Source organism: Adiantum capillus-veneris, chromosome 30, assembly GCF_014529385.1.
Source record: "Adiantum capillus-veneris isolate H3 chromosome 30, ASM1452938v2, whole genome shotgun sequence".
Lineage (NCBI taxonomy): Eukaryota > Viridiplantae > Streptophyta > Polypodiopsida > Polypodiales > Pteridaceae > Adiantum > Adiantum capillus-veneris.
The window spans coordinates 16,543,390-16,565,790 of record NC_140960.1 but is presented as its reverse complement, the minus strand read 5'-3'; the positions used below and the strand labels follow the sequence as shown (position 1 = coordinate 16,565,790).

Sequence of the window (22,401 nt, the reverse complement as noted above, 5' to 3'; positions counted from 1 at the left end):
ACAGGTAGAAAGTGAGTTGGGTGTATGGACAACATGCCTATGTGATCCACACACTCATATCCTACTCCATTTGTGCGCAAATCGTAGCCGAAATCACCTATTATTCACTATTTTTCACTAATTTCATTCACTTTGGGCATTTTGCAAAGTGCTAATTTGTATTGATTATTTGATGCATTTCCATGATGATTATGTGTTTACATTCATGCTAAACGATGCTACACGTTGATGTTTTTGTTGGTTGTGTGTAGGCGAATTTTACGGGATCGACACACACACACACACACACACACACACACGCACACACTAGTGTGTTGGGCACTAATCAAGTGCTTAATCGCTGAGTTTGTGGCTAATTAAGGTGCTGAAATTAATGCTAATTCTTTGATTTTAGGTGCAGGTTTGGTTCATAAACCAAGTACATTCGTAAAATGCAAAACTAGGTGCGGTTTATGCCCGCTTGAGTGTAGGCGGAAGTTCCTAATTTGGGGTAATTTGGGGCTGTTTTGGAGTCCAATTTGCATATGCGAAGCATGTGATTGCTTATGGTTGTCATGAGTTATGGTTATGCTTTTCTAATTCCGTTGTGATGCCGAAATGCTGCCGGAATTCGGTCAAATTTGGTTATGTATGCTTATGTGCATTATTTGATGCAAAAAGCGTGTTAATGATTGATTAAATTTGAGATTTGGATGCTCGAATTGATGTTTAATTGATGCAAAATGCTGTTTTGAGTGCGATTAGTCATCGTGCAAGAGAGGGTGATTTTTGTGTTTAGTTAAGCGCAGTTTCGAGACGATTTGTGTACTTAAAGAATGATGTTTGTGCGATTTTGATTAAGTAAGTGATCAATTTCGGTGATTTGATTGCTTGACTGCGAATGTTTAGATCGGTGGACTGATCTAGAATTTTTGGGAATTTTTGATTTTTTTTTGGTAATTTTTGACAATTTTTGCTAATTTGTACTCAAATGTGCTAATTATGCTTAGAAAATTGATAAATCGCTTAATTTGGGTGAATTGTGGAATGCCGGGGCAATTTTTTTGTTTGTGGAGTGTTTTTGCGTGTTAGTTTAAATTTATTTATTTTTTTTACATTTTTAGGTTTTTTGTTTGATAAGATTTGATTTTTTATTTATATTTGTGTATTTTATTATTTTTTTGTGTTTTTTTCTATTTTTGTTTGTGTTTTGTGTTTTTCTTTTTTTTTGAATTTTTTTTGTGTTTTTAATATTTTTGTGTTTTTTTGGTATTTTCTTTATTTATTATATTTTAATTATGATTTTTAGTAATTTTGTGCATGATTTGATTTTTTGTATGTTTTTTAGAATTATTTATGTTTTTTATTTATTGTTTGTGTTCATTTTTGTATTTTTGTAAGTGTTTTTTTATTATTTGTGTATTTTATTAATTTATTTTGTGAGCTTTTGAATTTTTTGTGAGCCTTTTTGAAATTTTGAATGATTTTTGGAAATTTTAATGTAATATCTGTATTTTTGTGTGTTTTGTATTTATTTTTTGATTTATGTGTGTTTTTTAACTTATTTGTGTGAATTTTTTTTATTATTTTTGGTTTTTTAATCCAAAAAAATAAAATAAAATAATTACATGTCTCACCTGTCTCGCTGCGTGGATGAGGTTGGCCGCCCGGCTTTAGTCTCGTCAAGATTCACATTGCCCTGACCTACCCTTCTACTCAACTACTGCTGGCCGAGACATCCTACGTACGCTCTACACCCGCCTAACTGTCCTACGCGTTTCTGCCTCGAGTCCTCCTACGTGCACATGCTCCTGGCCTAGTCATCCTACGCGTTGCTGCCCCAGGCCCAAGACTTCCTACGCCCTCCGCACACAACACTCTCTCTCTAGCAGCCCAAGTCGGCCCCAAACCCATGTGCACCCCACCCCGCTTTTGATAACGCACACACACACACACCGCAGCTCCCGCTAAGTCTCGCCTTGGCTCACAAAAAGACACACGCCCCTGATCCCAATAGTCTCGCTCCAGGTCCGCCTGTCATAAACCCACACACACCACACATTTGTCTCTCTCGATCTCTCGCTTTCCCTTGCCCGCCTGTAGCGCACTTCCCTGGTCCCGCCTTGGCTTCCGAAAGGAGGAGACAGCAGCGAATGCATAAAAAAAGTCATCTTCAGCAACAACGAGAACGCAGAAGGTGTGTGTGTGTGTGAGTGTCTTGACAGAGCCAGCTTCCCCTTGTGATGTTAGCAGCCTTGTCTGCTTGCAAGCCAGAAAACCTGGCGTCATTTTCGGCCTCTAGTCCAGCGCTGGTTGACTTTTTACCCGCTTGGCACAATTCGAGACACACGAGCACACACACTCTTGAATCCCGATAGCGTTGCTCGAGATCTACACTCTCTCTCTAGCGGCCCGAGTAGGCCCCGCAGCTGCAACCCCTGTTCTCGAACGTCTCTCTGCACGGCGAGGCCTCCAACTCGCAGTCAGCAAGTTTTTCTTCAGGAAATCAAAAACAAATTTATTTTTTTTTAAAAAAGGTTGCGTTCCCACCCCCTAGCTCGGAAAAGGAGTCGGCGACTCTCCTTGGCTCAATTGCCTGAGGCTCATGTTGTCACAACAAAATTACAAAACTTTTCCTTTTTAGAATTGAAGTGCTTGATTTTTGTTGTCCAATGGTTAAAAGAGGTTTGAGTTATGACCTTTTCTCTTGCTTTCTATGAAAAAAAAAAAAAAAAATTGCTATGTAAGCGTCGGCGCGGGTTCTCATTGTGTGCTATGATTGTATAATTTGCATAAATGAGCTTCACGACATAAAAATTCAACTTACACACTCTTCTAGTACATGACTTTATTGCAATTCCTCTTGTCACTAAAGGAAAATTTCTTATAAGCAAGCATGAGAACTTCACTTATGAGTATCCTTGATAAGATTGCATGGATGTTTGGTTAAAATTTTATGCTTGAGCTTGGCATTGCTTAATACATTTTAGTGATCGACTTGAATGCAAAATTCATTGCAAGCCTATAACAGTGCTTGTTTGATAGCCATGAGATAGCATTACAAATTCCGGGCTTATGATAGAGCTTGCTTTTAGTGCTTGAATTGAATGTAAAAAAATTGGTACATAGCACTACAATCGAGCTTTTTTATGAACATGGGACAGCAGTATCTTTTGCGTTTGTGAACGTGGTAATACATCTGGGCAAAAGCAGCTGCAGTAACTGGTAGTGGCCATAAGGAGGCCGAAAATTGAGCATTGCCAGGCAGAACTTCCCATGCAAGTCATCAAAAGAGCAAATTGAAGCGAAAAAAAATTGAGTGTGCTAGGGATAAGAGTAACAGTGAGGCCAGAAAAGCAAAAGTTGCGGACAGATACATTTCAGAAGTCGGATGACCTATGGTCACCTGCGGGGTGGTTTAATTTAAATTAAACGCCATATAAAGTGTGCAGTCAACAGGCAAATTGAGGTCCTTTTAGTTCAGGTCAAAAGTGCTTTGCTAATCTACAATTTTACAGATTAAGAGCAAATTTCATCGCTCAATCAACTGAAATCGAGGTATCACAAAGGCGAGCAGTCGTTGCAGTACATTGGTAAGTATCTTGCCAACTAGTGCTACAACTATACAGGTAAATCAGATCGTCGAGATCACAGCTAAGCCTAGCAGAGAGCTTTGAATTAGAAAAAACCACTGGTCACCCGTGGGAGAGGCTAGAAAAAGGGAATACAAGTGCTCAGCAGGTCAGTAACAGGGTTGAAAGAAAAATGGAGCAGCAGATGCAACAACCATAGTCTATGGTAACCTCGGCAAATCAAAGCAATTATGATGCAGCTTCAAGCTCATTAATAACAGTCAAATCAGTTGGCATCAGGTTGGAGTTAATAGGTCATTTCAAAGACTTTCCATGCTACATGGATGATGCAGACAATCGCTATCTAAAGTCCAAGAAAAATGCTCTGAAAAGCCCGACAATACAGGTAGTGGAAGTAGACGAAGCTACCAACATGGCTAATTCACAAAAGAACCTAATGGAAGATTGTTTAGGATCCGTGTACATGAAGCTCAAACCAGGTAGTGAGTTGGACATAATAAAATTGCACAGGCAAGATCTTCCAGAGGTTAGTAGTTGTCGAGTCACTGTGCACTTGATAAAGTCAAATTACAAGGACAAAAGCTGTAGCAGTCTCTATAGAGATATGGAGGGTACAAAGCAGAAACACCTCAACAAGCGACGGAAGAGCCAGATCAATGCTTCATAGCTCATGAAGATGGTTCAAAGTTGGGTTACAAATACATGTCGACAAGTGGTAATATTTACCGCTTGATAATGAGCTTACCTTTAGCTTCCAATGCAGATACACTGGTAGCTCAGAACAGAGAAATCACTCAAGAGACGAGGCCTACTATAATCAATCTGCCAAAAAATGAAGACATAGTCAGCAGGAAGGAATTCCTTGAAGCCATGTGTAAACGAAGGTTGGCTTCAACCACTTCAAAATTCAACAAGCAACCTGAACCAACAGCCCTTCATTGGATCCACGAAACGAGATGGAAAGATCCAATTTATGCAGATTCTGATGGACAAAGATGGGTTCAAGCCACGCAGGTAAGGACATTTAGCGAGTGAGTTCCTAGGACACTATGGGCAATGCGCATTGGGGATAGGAGCTATGATATAGATGGAAGATGCTATGAATTAGATCTTATTGCAGATAAATTCTCAGAAAGAGCTACAGCTTTCATCTTGTCACCTTCAACTCCACAAGACCAAATTGAGCAACGGACACATGATGAAATGATATCTAACCAGGTAAATATTGGTCACACTGCCACTATTGCACAAAGTCAATCACTAGAAGATAGGGAAGTGCACTTTAAAAGCTCTAGGCTTCCACTGAAACATGATCAAACTTTGAATTTGTATGAGCACAATTCAACTTCTTTCATTACACAGATGAGCGCCACAACACAACAGTCACGGGTACAAAACACTACACATGCACCACAAAATGTACCAACACAAACACACGTACAATCAATGGAAGAATCAGCTATTGAGATAGCACGACGTCACAAAGACCTAGCTCAATCAGCTGAGCTAGATGACAAAGCTAAAATATCCACATCTGGCATAAGAAAGATGCTTCTGACAGATAGGGAACACTCGCGGATGGGGGGAGTCCAATCTCCACCTCACTTACTGCAATCAGGACAACCCTATCAACCGCAAACAACAAAAGAGAGTCACAATACTCTCTTACAAATCAGCGGACAACGGAAGCCAAATACAGGATCGAAGCGACAACAGAGTCCTAAGACTATACAGAAGCCACAGATAAAGGATCACATGTTCATAACAGACATAGAATTAAAGTTGGTCGCAGAAGCAGGGGCTGAAACGACCATCTACCAGGGTTACAATGGAAGCTATTACAAGCTTCTTAAGAATGCCACAGTCGAAAAAGATAAGGGCAATCAGTCAAAGCCAGCGTCAGTGTTGGTTTTTAAGTATCTACATGTCATGCTAATGACATATTTGATCAAAGATACTATGGGTAACGAATACCAACAATACTATGAACAGATACCTCGACCAGGTATAGAACAAATAGGAATAGATGTGCATTGCTATGGATGTGGCATTAATCATCTAATACCCAATTGCCCAGTAAAGATGCACTTAGATATGATGAAGCAGCAAAACCAAGACAGTATCAGACTGCAAGCAGCAGAATCATTAAAGCAAACGTCTCCAAGTCGAAAGTCGCCCTAAAGAAAGCATATCTTATCAAAGCATACCAGAGACAAACTGATGACTAAAATAATGGAGGTCAAAGGAGTCAATGATATTTCAATTGAAAATCAAGCTGCCAAAAAAGATCAGCTACAACAGATGGTCAACTTGGAATTTTTCAGGCCTGAAGTTGAAAGATCAGACAAGGATGCAGTGGACGATTCAATGTCAAAGGAAGTGGATGAAGAAATTATATGTGATCCAGAACCAGAGCAGGGACGGGTAGTCAAGGACTTGCCACTGAAGATTTCAACAAGCAGAAATGTGGAATCAAAGATTCTACATAATAATGCTAATAGCACAGATAGTTCATTGCTAAGGGATGTACCCAAGAATTCAACAAAAGCAGAGATCAAGTATCAAAGCCAAAAAAAAAGACATCTCAATGTGTTCAAATGATGGCAAGAATCAAAAAGCAGAGCCGGTCATAAAGTCAGATCCTAATATTGTCTCGCCAGTGGAAAATGCCAAAGAGCCAAAGGTGACACAAATCATCATTAACTTGAACAATCAGAAGCAAATGGGGCATCAAGCACATGGAGCCTATCAAAAGACAAACAAAGAGATCAATAATGAGCAATGTGAACCAAAGGCCACGGTAAGCATTGCATCTGAAGAAAAGAGTCAACTTACTTCTGTCCAGATGGCAGAGGAAATTAAAGACTCAAACAGTTGTTCAAAAATAGAGGCACAAAAGACGGTTCAAGTCAGTTTAAAAGCAGAAATCACCAAAGCATGTCATCAACAAGAAAAGGTACAAACATCCCAGGTAATTACATCTCGACGTTTATCAGCAGAAGACAAGGGAAAAGCAAAAGTCCAAGGAGGCTTAACCTCTTCCTCTGAAGAACAAAAGTCCAACAAGGAGGTCACAAATGCAGTTAAACAATCAAAGCAGACAGCAGTAGCTTCAGCACCCCAGGGAAACCAAGACCAACAACCTTGACAAGAGTATAAAAAGGTCTTTCAGCCAAAATACACAACTTAGAGTAAACAAAGACACAAGCAGCACATCAAAACCTATGTTGCGGCTAATGACATCAATGTCAAAGATCCAGTTTGGGTAAATGATCATAGTCCAAACAATTCAAGTAAACAAATGGGATGGATTGCCTCCCAGTACAATTTAGAAGCACAAGGCTACTACAGTGGTCAGCCAAATGTTTGGTTACCTAAACCAAAGATATCAGGCTATACAGTAGCAAATGGCTTCAAACCAAAACAACAAACAGGAAAATCAAGATCAATTTCAACTCAAAAGAGGAGATCGAACAAAAGGGCTAGAAACAGGTTCAAAAAGGATTCTCAATCTAGAAGGCCTACATATCTTCAAGGGAATTTACAAACCGTGATTCCCAAAAATGGCACGGAACAGATACAATTGAATACAAAAGTACATACAAAAATATTTTTGCCATCAAATATACTTCAAGCGCAGGGATATTACAGAGGACAAAAACAAATCTGGCTACCCAAGGCACCAAGACTAGATTTTACACAACTTGAAGATAATTTGAGCTACAAACACCGACATATAAAGGTTACAGGTCCAAAAAGTCAATATGTCGTCTGTAAAAATAAGCCAACAACAAGTAGCAGATACGTATGGGTGCCAAAGCAGACAAACGAGCAGAAGAAGATTGAAGTCATCTCCCATTTCCAACAAAATGAAACTAGCCAATCTTCTCAGATAATAGACCAAATGTTACAACAAGCAATTTTGACAACCAAGGTCACCCAGGTATGGCAAAAAAAAACCTACTTTGCCAATATGGTCCTTTAATAACCCTCTTTTTGAAGATCTGAGCTCTAAATGTCTAAATATATACTTTGTTGAGAGCTCAAGACAATAATCAAGTTATAAAAAAAAAAGAGAAAAAAAAGTCGGGCAGCTGAGCCGATAAATGAGCAAAGCGTTAGACCTAAGCTTCAAGTCCTAATATTTTTCTGTGGTCTATGAGTCTAGCTAATTAGGCTACAGCTCCAGCTGGAAGAGTTGAGCGTAATTATATCAAGTCGCTCATTCTGAATAGGTGAGCATAGTCAATGTATTATTTTAATCATGGTGGAGAGGCGAAGTGTTCAAAACAAAACACACACGCACTTGCGCACATAAGGAGAGTGGTAACCATTGCATCAAACGCCCTTCTCGAGAGTAATGGAAGCTAGTAAAGTGAATTTAATTTACCTTTTTTAGCTACATTAAACTCTGAGGAGCACCCATCAATACACTTCTCTCGCACAACATAATCTTACCCATGCATAAATCTGTGCAAGCATATCGAATGTCCCATAATTGGACATTTGCATTACGCACTCTTTATTGTTCCACCCATGCACACACCTTGTAGGTACAGGCAGCAACAAAACAACTCCAGACTCAAGGCAGATCATCGACCCTTTTCAAGGGACAGAAGGCTTAAACTATTCACTTTCACATTATTTATATAAGCCCAATCAATTCAATCCTTAAACACCCACCATTGTATATTCCCATAATAAGATCACATACCTTTGGGCACTTTTTCCCATGAGGTTTTTCCCCATTGGTCATTAGGGTTTCCAGACCCTAACGCACTATACATATCCTTTTATTTTCTTTATTCCCATAATCAATCAAGCCAATTGCTTTTACTTGAACCCAAATGACTAATCTCATATTCAACAACAAGTCAACCCAACAGCTTAGAGCCCTTCAGAACAGAATTCACCACCAATTTCAAATCTCTCCAGTGCAAGCCAACCAGGCAGCGCACGAGGACGTGCACTGAAATTGGATGGGGGGAGTGTTTGGCGGCTAAGTGAACAATGGCCAAACGGTCCGGTAAAAGATGCTAATTACTATTTTTAGTAAATGCTAACGAGGCCAGATGATGCGGATGCGAATTAAAGATGAAGATGAAGCAAATACAAGCAACAGATGCAAAGAAGAGTTGGAATTGATGACTATCTATGGAGTTACGGTCACCATTGACGGTCACTTAAGTTTTAGGATTTTCCGTCAAATGACCGCAAATGCGGGTTGTAATTATGTTTTGGGCTCATCAAGAGTTCCAAGTTGCAAACATTGAGCTATATTTAGATCCTAGGCAGTGCAAATAGGAGATTAAGTGAGTTTGGCCATTTGGGTGCCCGCCCACTTCTAAAAAGCCTAGAGAGTATATAACTCAAAACACACAATGTGAAAGGGGATTCTTACTCACTTGAGATAAGCTTTGTGAAGAAGGAGATGGCTATGGAGTTCTTGAGCTTTCTACGCACGTGCATGGACGATTCGGCCTCATGCCAATAGCTAGACTCTAACCTCTTCTCTCTCATTTGCTCATGGTGTAATCAATGCTTGATTAATCAAAGATTAGTGCCTGATTTGTTGATTAATCTCTCTTTTTTTTTCATATTTCCCTCTTGTTTAAGCATGCTACTAAGTGTGTGTAGGCTTGTGTAGAGTGTTGGTGCCCGATGTGGTCATTCTATGCTATTCTATGCTCATTGTGTGCTTGATTAGAGTGGGATTAGTGATTGATTAGAGAGTAGTGTGTGATTAAGCTTGTGTGTGAGAGATTAGGCCGAATGGTAGAGTAAGTGGTGTGCTCACTCCTCGTAGCAACATCTTAACCGCTCCGTAGCTTTCTTTGTGTAGGTTTTACCTTCTAATCCTCCATTTGGCACGCACAAGCCACTTGTGTGTTTCCATGCCGTAGCCGGATCCTACTCCTCGGATTGACATTATGTTGATTTCCTCCCTATGCTAGGATGACGTTCCAACATTGGGGGGAGTGTTTGGCGGCTAAGTCAACAATGGCCAAACGGACCGGTAAAAGATGCTAGTTACTATTTTTAGTAAATGCTAACGAGGCCAGATGATGCGGATACGAAGTAAAGATGAAGATGAAGCAAATACAAGCAACAGATGCAAAGAAGATTTGGAATTGATGACTATCTATGGAGTTACGGTCACCATTGACGGTCACTTAAGTTTTAGGATTTTCCGTCAAATGACCGCAAATGCTGGTTGTAATTATGTTTTGGGCTCATCAAGAGTTCCAAGTTGCAAACATTGAGCTATATTTAGATCCTAGGCAGTGCAAATAGGAGATTAAGTGAGTTTGGCCATTTGGGTGCCCGCCCACTTCTAAAAAGCCTAGAGAGTATATAACTCAAAACACACAATGTGAAAGGGGATTCTTACTCACTTGAGATAAGCTTTGTGAAGAAGGAGATGGCTATGGAGTTCTTGAGCTTTCTACGCGCATGCATGAACGATTCGGCCTCATGCCAATAGCTAGACTCTAACCTCTTCTCTCTCATTTGCTCATGGTGTAATCAATGCTTGATTAATCAAAGATTAGTGGCTGATTTGTTGATTAATCTCTTTTTTTTTTTCATATTTTCCTCTTGTTTAAGCATGCTACGAAGTGTGTGTAGGCTTGTGTAGAGTTTTGGTGCCCGGTGTGGTCATTCTATGCTATTCTATGCTCATTGTGTGCTTGATTAGAGTGGGATTAGTGATTGATTAGAGAGTAGTGTGTGATTAAGCTTGTGTGTGAGAGATTAGGCCGAATGGTAGAGTAAGTGGTGTGCTCACTCCTCGTAGCAACATCTTAACCGCTCCGTAGCTTTCTTTGTGTAGGTTTTACCTTCTAATCCTCCATTTGGCACGCACAAGCCACTTGTGTGTTTCCATGCCGTAGCCGGATCCTACTCCTCGGATTGACATTATGTTGATTTCCTCCCTATGCTAGGATGACGTTCCAACATTGGGGGGAGTGTTTGGCGGCTAAGTCAACAATGGCCAAACGGACCGGTAAAAGATGCTAGTTACTATTTTTAGTAAATGCTAACGAGGCCAGATGATGCGGATACGAAGTAAAGATGAAGATGAAGCAAATACAAGCAACAGATGCAAAGAAGATTTGGAATTGATGACTATCTATGGAGTTACGGTCACCATTGACGGTCACTTAAGTTTTAGGATTTTCCGTCAAATGACCGCAAATGCTGGTTGTAATTATGTTTTGGGCTCATCAAGAGTTCCAAGTTGCAAACATTGAGCTATATTTAGATCCTAGGCAGTGCAAATAGGAGATTAAGTGAGTTTGGCCATTTGGGTGCCCGCCCACTTCTAAAAAGCCTAGAGAGTATATAACTCAAAACACACAATGTGAAAGGGGATTCTTACTCACTTGAGATAAGCTTTGTGAAGAAGGAGATGGCTATGGAGTTCTTGAGCTTTCTACACGCATGCATGAACGATTCGGCCTCATGCCAATAGCTAGACTCTAACCTCTTCTCTCTCATTTGCTCATGGTGTAATCAATGCTTGATTAATCAAAGATTAGTGGCTGATTTGTTGATTAATCTCTTTTTTTTTTCATATTTTCCTCTTGTTTAAGCATGCTACGAAGTGTGTGTAGGCTTGTGTAGAGTTTTGGTGCCCGGTGTGGTCATTCTATGCTATTCTATGCTCATTGTGTGCTTGATTAGAGTGGGATTAGTGATTGATTAGAGATTAGTGTGTGATTAAGCTTGTGTGTGAGAGATTAGGCCGAATGGTAGAGTAAGTGGTGTGCTCACTCCTCGTAGCAACATCTTAACCGCTCCGTAGCTTTCTTTGTGTGTAGGTTTCACCTTCTAATCCTCCATTTGGCACACACAAGCCACTTGTGTGTTTCCATGCCGTAGTCGGATCCTACTCCTCGGATTGACATTATGTTGATGTCCTCCCTATGCTAGGATGACGTTCCAACATTGGGGGGAGTGTTTGGCGGCTAAATCAACAATGGCCAAACGGACCGGTAAAAGATGCTAGTTACTATTTTTAGTAAATGCTAACGAGGCCAGATGATGCGGATGTGAAGTAAAGATGAAGATGAAGCAAATACAAGCAACAGATGCAAAGAAGAGTTGGAATTGATGACTATCTATGGAGTTACCATCACCATTGACAGTCACTTAAGTTTTAGGATTTTCCGTCAAATGACCGCAAATGCGGGTTGTAATTATGTTTTGGGCTCATCAAGAGTTCCAAGTTGCAAACATTGAGCTATATTTAGATCCTAGGCAGTGCAGATAGGAGATTAAGTGAGTTTGGCCATTTGGGTGCCCGCCCACTTCTAAAAAGCCTAGAGAGTATATAACTCAAAACACACAATGTGAAAGGGGATTCTTACTCACTTGAGATAAGCTTTGTGAAGAAGGAGATGGCTATGGAGTTCTTGAGCTTTCTACGCACGTGCATGGACGATTCGGCCTCATGCCAATAGCTAAACTCTAACCTCTTCTCTCTCATTTGCTCATGGTGTAATCAATGCTTGATTAATCAAAGATTAGTGGTTGATTTGTTGATTAATCTTTTTTTTTTTCATATTTCCCTCTTGTTTAAGCATGCTACTAAGTGTGTGTAGGCTTGTGTAGAGTGTTGGTGCCCGGTGTGGTCATTCTATGCTCATTGTGTGCTTGATTAGAGTGGGATTAGTGATTGATTAGAGAGTAGTGTGTGATGAAGCTTGTGTGTGAGAGATTAGGCCGAATGGTAGAGTAAGTGGTGTGCTCACTCCTCGTAGCAACATCTTAACCGCTCCGTAGCTTTCTTTGTGTGTAGGTTTCACCTTCTAATCCTCCATTTGGCACGCACAAGCCACTTGTGTGTTTCCATGCCGTAGCCGGATCCTACTCCTCGGATTGACATTATGTTGATGTCCTCCCTATGCTAGGATGACGTTCCAACATTGGCGCCGTTGCCGGGGAGCGATTGCCTAAGCTAGAGGTGCCATTGGTGTGATTAGGAGACACTAATTTCCCTAATTTTTTGTTAATTTTGTTAGTTTTTAGATTAGGTGTGTTGATTAATTGAGTGGTTTTTAGTGTGATTAGTGCTTGGGTTAGCATTGATTATGCTTAGAACATCACAAAACAACCCACACACATCATTAGTTCTTGATTTTAATTACTAATTTTGACCATTAAATTCACTAATTTTCACTAACTTTGATGCTAATTTCCCGTTGATTGGTAAGTGTTTTTTGTGCTACACACAGGTAGAAAGTGAGTTGGGTGTATGGACAACATGCCTATGTGATCCACACACTCATATCCTACTCCATTTGTGCGCAAATCGTAGCCGAAATCACCTATTATTCACTATTTTTCACTAATTTCATTCACTTTGGGCATTTTGCAAAGTGCTAATTTGTATTGATTATTTGATGCATTTCCATGATGATTATGTGTTTACATTCATGCTAAACGATGCTACACGTTGATGTTTTTGTTGGTTGTGTGTAGGCGAATTTTACGGGATCGACACACACACACACACACACACACACACACGCACACACTAGTGTGTTGGGCACTAATCAAGTGCTTAATCGCTGAGTTTGTGGCTAATTAAGGTGCTGAAATTAATGCTAATTCTTTGATTTTAGGTGCAGGTTTGGTTCATAAACCAAGTACATTCGTAAAATGCAAAACTAGGTGCGGTTTATGCCCGCTTGAGTGTAGGCGGAAGTTCCTAATTTGGGGTAATTTGGGGCTGTTTTGGAGTCCAATTTGCATATGCGAAGCATGTGATTGCTTATGGTTGTCATGAGTTATGGTTATGCTTTTCTAATTCCGTTGTGATGCCGAAATGCTGCCGGAATTCGGTCAAATTTGGTTATGTATGCTTATGTGCATTATTTGATGCAAAAAGCGTGTTAATGATTGATTAAATTTGAGATTTGGATGCTCGAATTGATGTTTAATTGATGCAAAATGCTGTTTTGAGTGCGATTAGTCATCGTGCAAGAGAGGGTGATTTTTGTGTTTAGTTAAGCGCAGTTTCGAGACGATTTGTGTACTTAAAGAATGATGTTTGTGCGATTTTGATTAAGTAAGTGATCAATTTCGGTGATTTGATTGCTTGACTGCGAATGTTTAGATCGGTGGACTGATCTAGAATTTTTGGGAATTTTTGATTTTTTTTTGGTAATTTTTGACAATTTTTGCTAATTTGTACTCAAATGTGCTAATTATGCTTAGAAAATTGATAAATCGCTTAATTTGGGTGAATTGTGGAATGCCGGGGCAATTTTTTTGTTTGTGGAGTGTTTTTGCGTGTTAGTTTAAATTTATTTATTTTTTTTACATTTTTAGGTTTTTTGTTTGATAAGATTTGATTTTTTATTTATATTTGTGTATTTTATTATTTTTTTGTGTTTTTTTCTATTTTTGTTTGTGTTTTGTGTTTTTCTTTTTTTTTGAATTTTTTTTGTGTTTTTAATATTTTTGTGTTTTTTTGGTATTTTCTTTATTTATTATATTTTAATTATGATTTTTAGTAATTTTGTGCATGATTTGATTTTTTGTATGTTTTTTAGAATTATTTATGTTTTTTATTTATTGTTTGTGTTCATTTTTGTATTTTTGTAAGTGTTTTTTTATTATTTGTGTATTTTATTAATTTATTTTGTGAGCTTTTGAATTTTTTGTGAGCCTTTTTGAAATTTTGAATGATTTTTGGAAATTTTAATGTAATATCTGTATTTTTGTGTGTTTTGTATTTATTTTTTGATTTATGTGTGTTTTTTAACTTATTTGTGTGAATTTTTTTTATTATTTTTGGTTTTTTAATCCAAAAAAATAAAATAAAATAATTACATGTCTCACCTGTCTCGCTGCGTGGATGAGGTTGGCCGCCCGGCTTTAGTCTCGTCAAGATTCACATTGCCCTGACCTACCCTTCTACTCAACTACTGCTGGCCGAGACATCCTACGTACGCTCTACACCCGCCTAACTGTCCTACGCGTTTCTGCCTCGAGTCCTCCTACGTGCACATGCTCCTGGCCTAGTCATCCTACGCGTTGCTGCCCCAGGCCCAAGACTTCCTACGCCCTCCGCACACAACACTCTCTCTCTAGCAGCCCAAGTCGGCCCCAAACCCATGTGCACCCCACCCCGCTTTTGATAACGCACACACACACACACCGCAGCTCCCGCTAAGTCTCGCCTTGGCTCACAAAAAGACACACGCCCCTGATCCCAATAGTCTCGCTCCAGGTCCGCCTGTCATAAACCCACACACACCACACATTTGTCTCTCTCGATCTCTCGCTTTCCCTTGCCCGCCTGTAGCGCACTTCCCTGGTCCCGCCTTGGCTTCCGAAAGGAGGAGACAGCAGCGAATGCATAAAAAAAGTCATCTTCAGCAACAACGAGAACGCAGAAGGTGTGTGTGTGTGTGAGTGTCTTGACAGAGCCAGCTTCCCCTTGTGATGTTAGCAGCCTTGTCTGCTTGCAAGCCAGAAAACCTGGCGTCATTTTCGGCCTCTAGTCCAGCGCTGGTTGACTTTTTACCCGCTTGGCACAATTCGAGACACACGAGCACACACACTCTTGAATCCCGATAGCGTTGCTCGAGATCTACACTCTCTCTCTAGCGGCCCGAGTAGGCCCCGCAGCTGCAACCCCTGTTCTCGAACGTCTCTCTGCACGGCGAGGCCTCCAACTCGCAGTCAGCAAGTTTTTCTTCAGGAAATCAAAAACAAATTTATTTTTTTTTAAAAAAGGTTGCGTTCCCACCCCCTAGCTCGGAAAAGGAGTCGGCGACTCTCCTTGGCTCAATTGCCTGAGGCTCATGTTGTCACAACAAAATTACAAAACTTTTCCTTTTTAGAATTGAAGTGCTTGATTTTTGTTGTCCAATGGTTAAAAGAGGTTTGAGTTATGACCTTTTCTCTTGCTTTCTATGAAAAAAAAAAAAAAAAATTGCTATGTAAGCGTCGGCGCGGGTTCTCATTGTGTGCTATGATTGTATAATTTGCATAAATGAGCTTCACGACATAAAAATTCAACTTACACACTCTTCTAGTACATGACTTTATTGCAATTCCTCTTGTCACTAAAGGAAAATTTCTTATAAGCAAGCATGAGAACTTCACTTATGAGTATCCTTGATAAGATTGCATGGATGTTTGGTTAAAATTTTATGCTTGAGCTTGGCATTGCTTAATACATTTTAGTGATCGACTTGAATGCAAAATTCATTGCAAGCCTATAACAGTGCTTGTTTGATAGCCATGAGATAGCATTACAAATTCCGGGCTTATGATAGAGCTTGCTTTTAGTGCTTGAATTGAATGTAAAAAAATTGGTACATAGCACTACAATCGAGCTTTTTTATGAACATGGGACAGCAGTATCTTTTGCGTTTGTGAACGTGGTAATACATCTGGGCAAAAGCAGCTGCAGTAACTGGTAGTGGCCATAAGGAGGCCGAAAATTGAGCATTGCCAGGCAGAACTTCCCATGCAAGTCATCAAAAGAGCAAATTGAAGCGAAAAAAAATTGAGTGTGCTAGGGATAAGAGTAACAGTGAGGCCAGAAAAGCAAAAGTTGCGGACAGATACATTTCAGAAGTCGGATGACCTATGGTCACCTGCGGGGTGGTTTAATTTAAATTAAACGCCATATAAAGTGTGCAGTCAACAGGCAAATTGAGGTCCTTTTAGTTCAGGTCAAAAGTGCTTTGCTAATCTACAATTTTACAGATTAAGAGCAAATTTCATCGCTCAATCAACTGAAATCGAGGTATCACAAAGGCGAGCAGTCGTTGCAGTACATTGGTAAGTATCTTGCCAACTAGTGCTACAACTATACAGGTAAATCAGATCGTCGAGATCACAGCTAAGCCTAGCAGAGAGCTTTGAATTAGAAAAAACCACTGGTCACCCGTGGGAGAGGCTAGAAAAAGGGAATACAAGTGCTCAGCAGGTCAGTAACAGGGTTGAAAGAAAAATGGAGCAGCAGATGCAACAACCATAGTCTATGGTAACCTCGGCAAATCAAAGCAATTATGATGCAGCTTCAAGCTCATTAATAACAGTCAAATCAGTTGGCATCAGGTTGGAGTTAATAGGTCATTTCAAAGACTTTCCATGCTACATGGATGATGCAGACAATCGCTATCTAAAGTCCAAGAAAAATGCTCTGAAAAGCCCGACAATACAGGTAGTGGAAGTAGACGAAGCTACCAACATGGCTAATTCACAAAAGAACCTAATGGAAGATTGTTTAGGATCCGTGTACATGAAGCTCAAACCAGGTAGTGAGTTGGACATAATAAAATTGCACAGGCAAGATCTTCCAGAGGTTAGTAGTTGTCGAGTCACTGTGCACTTGATAAAGTCAAATTACAAGGACAAAAGCTGTAGCAGTCTCTATAGAGATATGGAGGGTACAAAGCAGAAACACCTCAACAAGCGACGGAAGAGCCAGATCAATGCTTCATAGCTCATGAAGATGGTTCAAAGTTGGGTTACAAATACATGTCGACAAGTGGTAATATTTACCGCTTGATAATGAGCTTACCTTTAGCTTCCAATGCAGATACACTGGTAGCTCAGAACAGAGAAATCACTCAAGAGACGAGGCCTACTATAATCAATCTGCCAAAAAATGAAGACATAGTCAGCAGGAAGGAATTCCTTGAAGCCATGTGTAAACGAAGGTTGGCTTCAACCACTTCAAAATTCAACAAGCAACCTGAACCAACAGCCCTTCATTGGATCCACGAAACGAGATGGAAAGATCCAATTTATGCAGATTCTGATGGACAAAGATGGGTTCAAGCCACGCAGGTAAGGACATTTAGCGAGTGAGTTCCTAGGACACTATGGGCAATGCGCATTGGGGATAGGAGCTATGATATAGATGGAAGATGCTATGAATTAGATCTTATTGCAGATAAATTCTCAGAAAGAGCTACAGCTTTCATCTTGTCACCTTCAACTCCACAAGACCAAATTGAGCAACGGACACATGATGAAATGATATCTAACCAGGTAAATATTGGTCACACTGCCACTATTGCACAAAGTCAATCACTAGAAGATAGGGAAGTGCACTTTAAAAGCTCTAGGCTTCCACTGAAACATGATCAAACTTTGAATTTGTATGAGCACAATTCAACTTCTTTCATTACACAGATGAGCGCCACAACACAACAGTCACGGGTACAAAACACTACACATGCACCACAAAATGTACCAACACAAACACACGTACAATCAATGGAAGAATCAGCTATTGAGATAGCACGACGTCACAAAGACCTAGCTCAATCAGCTGAGCTAGATGACAAAGCTAAAATATCCACATCTGGCATAAGAAAGATGCTTCTGACAGATAGGGAACACTCGCGGATGGGGGGAGTCCAATCTCCACCTCACTTACTGCAATCAGGACAACCCTATCAACCGCAAACAACAAAAGAGAGTCACAATACTCTCTTACAAATCAGCGGACAACGGAAGCCAAATACAGGATCGAAGCGACAACAGAGTCCTAAGACTATACAGAAGCCACAGATAAAGGATCACATGTTCATAACAGACATAGAATTAAAGTTGGTCGCAGAAGCAGGGGCTGAAACGACCATCTACCAGGGTTACAATGGAAGCTATTACAAGCTTCTTAAGAATGCCACAGTCGAAAAAGATAAGGGCAATCAGTCAAAGCCAGCGTCAGTGTTGGTTTTTAAGTATCTACATGTCATGCTAATGACATATTTGATCAAAGATACTATGGGTAACGAATACCAACAATACTATGAACAGATACCTCGACCAGGTATAGAACAAATAGGAATAGATGTGCATTGCTATGGATGTGGCATTAATCATCTAATACCCAATTGCCCAGTAAAGATGCACTTAGATATGATGAAGCAGCAAAACCAAGACAGTATCAGACTGCAAGCAGCAGAATCATTAAAGCAAACGTCTCCAAGTCGAAAGTCGCCCTAAAGAAAGCATATCTTATCAAAGCATACCAGAGACAAACTGATGACTAAAATAATGGAGGTCAAAGGAGTCAATGATATTTCAATTGAAAATCAAGCTGCCAAAAAAGATCAGCTACAACAGATGGTCAACTTGGAATTTTTCAGGCCTGAAGTTGAAAGATCAGACAAGGATGCAGTGGACGATTCAATGTCAAAGGAAGTGGATGAAGAAATTATATGTGATCCAGAACCAGAGCAGGGACGGGTAGTCAAGGACTTGCCACTGAAGATTTCAACAAGCAGAAATGTGGAATCAAAGATTCTACATAATAATGCTAATAGCACAGATAGTTCATTGCTAAGGGATGTACCCAAGAATTCAACAAAAGCAGAGATCAAGTATCAAAGCCAAAAAAAAAGACATCTCAATGTGTTCAAATGATGGCAAGAATCAAAAAGCAGAGCCGGTCATAAAGTCAGATCCTAATATTGTCTCGCCAGTGGAAAATGCCAAAGAGCCAAAGGTGACACAAATCATCATTAACTTGAACAATCAGAAGCAAATGGGGCATCAAGCACATGGAGCCTATCAAAAGACAAACAAAGAGATCAATAATGAGCAATGTGAACCAAAGGCCACGGTAAGCATTGCATCTGAAGAAAAGAGTCAACTTACTTCTGTCCAGATGGCAGAGGAAATTAAAGACTCAAACAGTTGTTCAAAAATAGAGGCACAAAAGACGGTTCAAGTCAGTTTAAAAGCAGAAATCACCAAAGCATGTCATCAACAAGAAAAGGTACAAACATCCCAGGTAATTACATCTCGACGTTTATCAGCAGAAGACAAGGGAAAAGCAAAAGTCCAAGGAGGCTTAACCTCTTCCTCTGAAGAACAAAAGTCCAACAAGGAGGTCACAAATGCAGTTAAACAATCAAAGCAGACAGCAGTAGCTTCAGCACCCCAGGGAAACCAAGACCAACAACCTTGACAAGAGTATAAAAAGGTCTTTCAGCCAAAATACACAACTTAGAGTAAACAAAGACACAAGCAGCACATCAAAACCTATGTTGCGGCTAATGACATCAATGTCAAAGATCCAGTTTGGGTAAATGATCATAGTCCAAACAATTCAAGTAAACAAATGGGATGGATTGCCTCCCAGTACAATTTAGAAGCACAAGGCTACTACAGTGGTCAGCCAAATGTTTGGTTACCTAAACCAAAGATATCAGGCTATACAGTAGCAAATGGCTTCAAACCAAAACAACAAACAGGAAAATCAAGATCAATTTCAACTCAAAAGAGGAGATCGAACAAAAGGGCTAGAAACAGGTTCAAAAAGGATTCTCAATCTAGAAGGCCTACATATCTTCAAGGGAATTTACAAACCGTGATTCCCAAAAATGGCACGGAACAGATACAATTGAATACAAAAGTACATACAAAAATATTTTTGCCATCAAATATACTTCAAGCGCAGGGATATTACAGAGGACAAAAACAAATCTGGCTACCCAAGGCACCAAGACTAGATTTTACACAACTTGAAGATAATTTGAGCTACAAACACCGACATATAAAGGTTACAGGTCCAAAAAGTCAATATGTCGTCTGTAAAAATAAGCCAACAACAAGTAGCAGATACGTATGGGTGCCAAAGCAGACAAACGAGCAGAAGAAGATTGAAGTCATCTCCCATTTCCAACAAAATGAAACTAGCCAATCTTCTCAGATAATAGACCAAATGTTACAACAAGCAATTTTGACAACCAAGGTCACCCAGGTATGGCAAAAAAAAACCTACTTTGCCAATATGGTCCTTTAATAACCCTCTTTTTGAAGATCTGAGCTCTAAATGTCTAAATATATACTTTGTTGAGAGCTCAAGACAATAATCAAGTTATAAAAAAAAAAGAGAAAAAAAAGTCGGGCAGCTGAGCCGATAAATGAGCAAAGCGTTAGACCTAAGCTTCAAGTCCTAATATTTTTCTGTGGTCTATGAGTCTAGCTAATTAGGCTACAGCTCCAGCTGGAAGAGTTGAGCGTAATTATATCAAGTCGCTCATTCTGAATAGGTGAGCATAGTCAATGTATTATTTTAATCATGGTGGAGAGGCGAAGTGTTCAAAACAAAACACACACGCACTTGCGCACATAAGGAGAGTGGTAACCATTGCATCAAACGCCCTTCTCGAGAGTAATGGAAGCTAGTAAAGTGAATTTAATTTACCTTTTTTAGCTACATTAAACTCTGAGGAGCACCCATCAATACACTTCTCTCGCACAACATAATCTTACCCATGCATAAATCTGTGCAAGCATATCGAATGTCCCATAATTGGACATTTGCATTACGCACTCTTTATTGTTCCACCCATGCACACACCTTGTAGGTACAGGCAGCAACAAAACAACTCCAGACTCAAGGCAGATCATCGACCCTTTTCAAGGGACAGAAGGCTTAAACTATTCACTTTCACATTATTTATATAAGCCCAATCAATTCAATCCTTAAACACCCACCATTGTATATTCCCATAATAAGATCACATACCTTTGGGCACTTTTTCCCATGAGGTTTTTCCCCATTGGTCATTAGGGTTTCCAGACCCTAACGCACTATACATATCCTTTTATTTTCTTTATTCCCATAATCAATCAAGCCAATTGCTTTTACTTGAACCCAAATGACTAATCTCATATTCAACAACAAGTCAACCCAACAGCTTAGAGCCCTTCAGAACAGAATTCACCACCAATTTCAAATCTCTCCAGTGCAAGCCAACCAGGCAGCGCACGAGGACGTGCACTGAAATTGGATGGGGGGAGTGTTTGGCGGCTAAGTGAACAATGGCCAAACGGTCCGGTAAAAGATGCTAATTACTATTTTTAGTAAATGCTAACGAGGCCAGATGATGCGGATGCGAATTAAAGATGAAGATGAAGCAAATACAAGCAACAGATGCAAAGAAGAGTTGGAATTGATGACTATCTATGGAGTTACGGTCACCATTGACGGTCACTTAAGTTTTAGGATTTTCCGTCAAATGACCGCAAATGCGGGTTGTAATTATGTTTTGGGCTCATCAAGAGTTCCAAGTTGCAAACATTGAGCTATATTTAGATCCTAGGCAGTGTAAATAGGAGATTAAGTGAGTTTGGCCATTTGGGTGCCCGCCCACTTCTAAAAAGCCTAGAGAGTATATAACTCAAAACACACAATGTGAAAGGGGATTCTTACTCACTTGAGATAAGCTTTGTGAAGAAGGAGATGGCTATGGAGTTCTTGAGCTTTCTACGCACGTGCATGGACGATTCGGCCTCATGCCAATAGCTAGACTCTAACCTCTTCTCTCTCATTTGCTCATGGTGTAATCAATGCTTGATTAATCAAAGATTAGTGCCTGATTTGTTGATTAATCTCTCTTTTTTTTTCATATTTCCCTCTTGTTTAAGCATGCTACTAAGTGTGTGTAGGCTTGTGTAGAGTGTTGGTGCCCGATGTGGTCATTCTATGCTATTCTATGCTCATTGTGTGCTTGATTAGAGTGGGATTAGTGATTGATTAGAGAGTAGTGTGTGATTAAGCTTGTGTGTGAGAGATTAGGCCGAATGGTAGAGTAAGTGGTGTGCTCACTCCTCGTAGCAACATCTTAACCGCTCCGTAGCTTTCTTTGTGTGGGTTTTACCTTCTAATCCTCCATTTGGCACGCACAAGCCACTTGTGTGTTTCCATGCCGTAGCCGGATCCTACTCCTCGGATTGACATTATGTTGATTTCCTCCCTATGCTAGGATGACGTTCCAACATTGGGGGGAGTGTTTGGCGGCTAAGTCAACAATGGCCAAACGGACCGGTAAAA

General features: G+C 40.0%; 4 pseudogenes; all 4 read left to right on the top strand.

Annotated features, from left to right (window-relative positions):
* Nucleotides 1-3,744: 3,744 nt before the first annotated feature.
* Nucleotides 3,745-4,607, top strand: LOC147417604 (uncharacterized; annotated as a pseudogene).
* A 1,266-nt stretch (nucleotides 4,608-5,873) lies between these two features.
* LOC147417603 (uncharacterized) lies at nucleotides 5,874-6,720 on the top strand (annotated as a pseudogene).
* Nucleotides 6,721-16,551: 9,831 nt separating this feature from the next.
* On the top strand, nucleotides 16,552-17,414 carry LOC147417602 (uncharacterized; annotated as a pseudogene).
* A 1,266-nt stretch (nucleotides 17,415-18,680) lies between these two features.
* Nucleotides 18,681-19,527, top strand: LOC147417601 (uncharacterized; annotated as a pseudogene).
* Nucleotides 19,528-22,401: the final 2,874 nt, after the last annotated feature.